This window comes from Schistocerca piceifrons, chromosome 6 (genome assembly GCF_021461385.2).
Source record: "Schistocerca piceifrons isolate TAMUIC-IGC-003096 chromosome 6, iqSchPice1.1, whole genome shotgun sequence".
Taxonomy (NCBI): Eukaryota; Metazoa; Arthropoda; class Insecta; order Orthoptera; family Acrididae; genus Schistocerca; species Schistocerca piceifrons.
In genome coordinates this window covers 426654595-426661452 of record NC_060143.1, presented here as the reverse complement: position 1 = coordinate 426661452, position 6858 = coordinate 426654595, and the positions used below count along the sequence as shown (strand labels likewise).

Below are 6858 nucleotides of genomic sequence, written 5' to 3'. Positions count from 1 at the left end.
ATTCACAGTACATAGTAAGGCATCCATGAGGTCGACTTTGAAACCAGAAATTGCCAGAAGGTTCAATCTGTTACCTAGATTATGATTATGTTTCTTCACATACGAGGAAAATTTAAGAGTATTTATAAGACAAAATCATTTATGAAAACAAACAGTACTAACTCTCAAATCTCATTTGTTGCAAAGAAAATTACCTTAGTCCATAGTCGCTGTTGTTTGGCTTAATATGACAAATGTTTCGCTCTTATTGTAGGTGTTCTACATTAAGCTTTTTCTGTGTGTTGCAGAATTCAGCGAAAGTACGTAATTCTCTCGTTTCCTTTTTGTTGTATACAGATATCCTCTTCAGATTACATTAGTTGCTCGATATAATGATCAATGACGAAAAACAAACGTTGAGTTTAATGTCGCCTTTTATGACACCGCTCACATCATCCACGTGACTTTAAAAGTTTACAATTCGAAATTACTAAACTGCGAATTTCAAAATTCAGATACGGCAACAGAGAGACGTGCACCTTGACAAGGCTTGAAACGACTTGAAACGCAGTCAAAACGCAAACTTCATACTTCTAGAAGGTTTCAACAGCTTTAAAACAATAATATTATTATATGATCGGATTATATAAATACTTTAATTTCCAGTACATCAGAAACACAGTAATTGCACGCAAGCATGACCAGAATCGCAATCACATTTAAAACACGGAATCAAATACGTACTAAATTCGAAATACTGGGATTTGGTTTTGGGCATAATTTCATATTTATGATAATGAAGCGGTTTGCTACAGTGGCGATTTTAATAAACTGTTTAATAATGTGTTATTAATTCTGAAGAAGATAATAAATGAAATGTAATATTGTCTACTCTAGGAAAGCATGACTTACTGCACCTCGACACCTTATCCGTGTTACGAGGCAGAATAGCAACACGTAATCTTGCGATCTCAAGCAGTTTGGCACCAACATCACACAAAATTTATTCCCTTCACCGACTGCCTCATAAAAACTACTATCTTCTGCGTTCTTGCACTGACTTGGTCATATACACTCCTGGAAATTGAAATAAGAACACCGTGAATTCATTGTCCCAGGAAGGGGAAACTTTATTGACACATTCCTGGGGTCAGATATATCACATGATCACACTGACAGAACCACAGGCACATAGACACAGGCAACAGAGCATGCACAATGTCGGCACTAGTACAGTGTATATCCACCTTTCGCAGCAATGCAAGCTGCTATTCTCCCATGGAGACGATCGTAGAGATGCTGGATGTAGTCCTGTGGAACGGCTTGCCATGCCATTTCCACCTGGCGCCTCAGTTGGACCAGCGTTCGTGCTGGACGTGCAGACCGCGTGAGACGACGCTTCATCCAGTCCCAAACATGCTCAATGGGGGACAGATCCGGAGATCTTGCTGGCCAGGGTAGTTGACTTACACCTTCTAGAGCACGTTGGGTGGCACGGGATACATGCGGACGTGCATTGTCCTGTTGGAACAGCAAGTTCCCTTGCCGGTCTAGGAATGGTAGAACGATGGGTTCGATGACGGTTTGGATGTACCGTGCACTATTCAGTGTCCCCTCGACGATCACCAGTGGTGTATGGCCAGTGTAGGAGATCGCTCCCCACACCATGATGCCGGGTGTTGGCCCTGTGTGCCTCGGTCGTATGCAGTCCTGATTGTGGCGCTCACCTGCACGGCGCCAAACACGCATACGACCATCATTGGCACCAAGGCAGAAGCGACTCTCATCGCTGAAGACGACACGTCTCCATTCGTCCCTCCATTCACGCCTGTCGCGACACCACTGGAGGCGGGCTGCACGATGTTGGGGCGTGAGCGGAAGACGGCCTAACGGTGTGCAGGACCGTAGCCCAGCTTCATGGAGACTGTTGCGAATGGTCCTCGCCGATACCCCAGGAGCAACAGTGTCCCTAATTTGCTGGGAAGTGGCGGTGCGGTCCCCTACGGCACTGCGTAGGATCCTACGGTCTTGGCGTGCATCCGTGCATCGCTGCGGTCCGGTCCCAGGTCGACGGGCACGTGCACCTTCCGCCGACCACTGGCGACAACATCGATGTACTGTGGAGACCTCACGCCCCACGTGTTGAGCAATTTGGCGGTACGTCCACCCGGCCTCCCGCATGCCCACTATACGCCCTCGCTCAAAGTCCGTCAATTGCACATACGGTTCACGTCCACGCTGTCGCGGCATGCTACCAGTGTTAAAGACTGCGATGGAGCTCCGTATGCCACGGCAAACTGGCTGACACTGACGGCGGCGGTGCACAAATGCTGCGCAGCTAGCGCCATTCGACGGCCAACACCGCGGTTCCTGGTGTGTCCGCTGTGCCGTGTGTGTGATCATTGCTTGTACAGCCCTCTCGCAGTGTCCGGAGCAAGTATGGTGGGTCTGACACACCGGTGTCAATGTGTTCTTTTTTCCATTTCCAGGAGTGTACATAAGTGTGTGTGTGTGTGTGTGTGTGTGTGCATTTATCAAGATATATACCACTGAAGTAGACAGGCAAAGCTTCAGATCTGCCTTTATTGGTAGTTCAGAGTGCAGCTACCACTTTGGTCATCAGCTGTTAATAATAACCATATTTTTTATATAAAAAGAAGGCAGATTATAATTTAGTGTCCCGTCGACTATTAGGTCATTACGGATGGAGCATAAGCTCGGATTAGGGAAGATGGAGAAGGGACTCTGCCAGGTCGTTTCATAGGAACCTTCCCGCCATTTGGCTCAAGCCATTTAGTGAAATCACGGAAATTTAAACCTGATTGGTCGGATGGGGATTTGAACGGTAGTTCTCACGACTGGTAGTCCAGTGTGCTGAGCACTGCGCTACCTCACTTGCTTCTCTTTTCCACATAATGAGTGTGGTGCACTCGCTTAATGCTATAATTTCCATAAGCAGGCATTCCGCTGAGTAAGCTTCAATGAGGAACTAAATCAGATTTCCTGCGATGAAGAACCGAAATTGAGTTGAGTTTCGCTTGGTATCTGCTTACAGACTCCACTCTAGCTCCAACATGTTTGCTGTTCCAAAGGGCACCATATGCTAACGCAAAATACGTTCCATAACCATGGATAAATAAATGTAAATTATTAACTGGGACATCACGTAACTACACTGTTGTGCCTTATGTTTCCGTCTATGATGTCCGACCGAATACTATTGCCAGAGTTTCTCCCACAGAGTTTACAGGAATGGCTTCACTGGGGGACGGAGTCAGTGGCGGGCCGTGGCTTACATTGTCAGAAACTATATATATTCGTAAAAAAATGTTCCAAAATTTACATGGGATGTAGTCTGCAACAGGGGAAGGAAAAAAGTTCCCGTAGACATTGGTCGTAACCCTCATATCTATGGAGTTATTGTCTATTACCACTACTGTCAATGATCACCCTGTCTCTGTGCTACACTGCACAACATGTGCTTGATGTGGCCGCCATTCATTGTAATGCAGACTTTCACCTATGTCTCATGGAATCACGTATTCCTTAGAACACCTGTGGTTGTTGTCAAATTGTATCGCAGGCATGGAGCCCTCATTCTAATAGTGTATCCACATCATTTATGGGAAACGCATTCACCAGAGTCTTTACATGTCCACAAAGCCAAACTTCTACAGGATTACGGTCAGGACACCAGGTCGGCCAACGTATTGGCTCTATTCGCTTCTAAAAGACTCGCCCCACCCAAAGTTGAAAACAGGCCATAACTCTGAATATGTCAGGTTTACTACCATTGTTTGTGGGAACTTTTCTCTTCCCTTGATGCATATTACGTCATCTGTAAATAATGATCCTTTTTTTCTGGAAATCAAGTGTATCATCTGCACTAGATTCACTGAAATGAATAGAATGCACGGTGTAAATAGTACAAGATCATACAAGGAGCGATCAAAAAGTTTCCATTTGAGGGCGTTGCTGCAGCGTACATGCAAAGTAGCGCGACTCCGATGGGGGTATATATTCATCGACGAGTGACAAGGGATTAGAGTGGCATTCGTGTCGTTCCAGCGTGCGTGTGGTGAATGCGAAAACGTTAACTATGGAGATGTTATTACCAAATACGACGAAGCAGGGCTAACGAGCTGTTATTCTGTTCTTGGCTGCCGAAGGACAAACACCGATAGACATCCGTCACAGGATGAGGAATGAGTGTGGGGCAGCTTGTCTGTCTAAAAGCACCTTTGTGGAATGGTGCGACAAGACGCATACCGCAAATGTTGTAATGCAGAAACTACGCCATCTCAAGCGGAAGACACTCGGCTATCCATCCCACAGTCCTCATCTCTCCCCATGTTATTATCACAGTGTCATCCATTAAAAAAGGCCTTGAAGGGTCGACGTTTGCTGTTGGGTGAGAATGGGCGGCACGCAGTTACGGACTTCTTCACGCTGCAGGTACTCGTGTTTTATCTAACGGGTATTTTCAACCTGGTACCTCGGTGGGCTGATTGCTTCAGTGCTCACATCGATCGATTCTGGACAGTATGGCCTTCAAACGGAAACTTTTTGATATCCCTTATACCTTAAACCCAGTGGAAAGTGACATAACGTTATCAAGTCCAAAGCCGTCCTGGGTGGTCGAGCGGTTCTAGGCGCTACAGTCTGGAACCGCGACACCGCTACGGTAGCAGGTTCGAATCCTGCCTCGGGCATGGATGTGTGTGATGTCCTTAGGTTAGTTAGGTTTAAGTAGTTCTAAGTTCTAGGTGACTGATGACCTCAGAAGTTAAGTCCCATAGTGCTCAGAGCCGTTTGAACCATAAAGTCCAAAGTAATGACTCTCGCTCCTTATAACTACTACAATAACATTACGTAACAAGAGCAACCACTGAAAGAAAGCAGTTGGGGATGACTCTTAAGCCCAGTTCAAGTATAGTGTTCAAAATAACTGCGAGCAGAAACTAAAGAGAGTATACAGTTCAACCACACAGCACAGCCAATAGACCGATTACAAAATGGTAAATTAAAGCACCAATGAAATAGATAGGAAGAGTAGAGAAACTAACGCAAAATGATTGCCCAGAGAATGTGCAAGCAATTAAGTTAAACAATATCGTCATAATGATTCATTCTGCACTTCAATGAAATTAAAAGCAGCGGTGTCCACATTAAGGCTGCGAGAAAGATTCCACCGTCAAATAAAGAGAACACACCTGATAGGTGGAAATAGTGTATCAAAGGCCTCTACAAAGGGGAGACATAATAGCTAAAATGACAGAGAAAGAACTGGAGCTCAATTTGGAAGACGTGGGGAATTCCTGTATTACAGTCAGAGTTTGACAGGTCTTGCAATCAAATAAAGCTGGAAGAATAGATAACACTTCCTCTAAACTACTAAAGCCTCTAGTCGGGGAGTGTGTGCGTAAGGGGGGGGGGGGTGGAGGGAAGAGTGGCAATCAAGAGACTACATTTGGAAAAACATTATTTATTAGACCTACGACTTTGCTTCCGCCCTTTTAAGTTCGATACTGTGTTGTAAAAATCTTTAAAAATACTTAAGGCAGAAAGTATTAACCGTCTCTGGGACTACTTTCTTTCATCTTTTGGCCACCCCACGAATCCCGGAAAGGAAGAGCGGGACGTCTTTTGAGGAGATGCATGGATCGATCCAATTTTGCACTTGTTCATACGATCGGAAGTGCTGGTCCGGTAAACCGTGTGTTGTTGATCGAGTGAGGAAAGCCTGGATAATTCGGCGCGTGGGGCTGGATTTACCACTTAAAAGTTTCAAAAAATATGTTCAGATCTGTTTTACGACGCGTGATACAGCATTTTCATGCTGCAAAATCATCTTTTCATGTCTATCGCTGCATTGTAGCCGATTTTCTTTCAATGTTCGGTTCAAACGCATCAGTTCCTTTCAATAACGTCTCTTGTTTCTAGAATGAAATTTTCACTCTACAGCGGAGTGTGCGCTGATATGAAACTTCCTGGCAGATTAAAACTGTGTGCCGGACCGAGATTCGAACTCGGGACCTTTGCCTTTCGCGGGCAAATGCTCTACCGACTGAGCTACCCAAGCACGACTCACGCCCCGTCCTCGCAGCTTTAATTCGGCGCGTGGAGACGAGGTACTGGCGGAATTAAAGCTGTGAGCTGTGAGGACAGGGCGTGAGTCGTGCTTGGGTAGCTCAGTCGGTAGAGCATTTGCCCGCGAAAGGCAAAGGTCCCGAGTTCGAGTCTCGGTCCGGCGCACAGTTTTAATCTGCCAGGAAGTTTCAACGTCTCTTTTGATTGTTTCCACGTCAAAATCACCTTTCTTGAAGCACTGAAACCATTCTATGCAAGTTCGTCCACTAATAGGTGCATATGTCTTATCCAGCATTTTATGAGCCTCAGCCAGAGATTTCTTCATGTTGCAGCGGAAAACTAAAACTTCCTGCAAATGACGAGAATTGGGCTCTTAAGCTGACATATTCAATCGAGAATAACTTTATGATGCAGTCACAAACCGACTAATATTATGATGTCGTTATGTTAACAAATTCCTAACTTAGGACCTACTGCCTGCACCACCACGTATCTCTACTGCTATCTGTTGCAAAACGGCGGAAGCAAAGTTGTAGACCTAATACATAATCTTGAAGACAGCAACAGCAGATATGTGGAAGATCTATCGGGCAATCAGTTTAACAGCGCGTGCTGACAAGAATAATATACCGAAGAATGGAAAGTATAATTTAGGATTAGCTAGATGAGGAACAGGAAGACTTTCGTAATCAACACGTGTACATTGGATCTGTCGACCAAGAAACAGCGTTCGATTATGTAAAATGGTGCAAGATGTTCTAAATTCTCAGTAAAATGGATCTAAGCTAC

General features: G+C 45.1%; 2 non-coding genes across 2 annotated transcripts; one reads left to right on the top strand and one right to left on the bottom strand.

The window, feature by feature from the left end:
* Positions 1-5987: 5987 nt before the first annotated feature.
* On the bottom strand, positions 5988-6062 carry Trnas-cga. The gene has a single exon. It is a non-coding gene; the product is annotated as a tRNA-Ser (tRNA).
* Positions 6063-6159: 97 nt separating this feature from the next.
* Positions 6160-6234, top strand: Trnas-cga. The gene has a single exon. It is a non-coding gene; the product is annotated as a tRNA-Ser (tRNA).
* Positions 6235-6858: the final 624 nt, after the last annotated feature.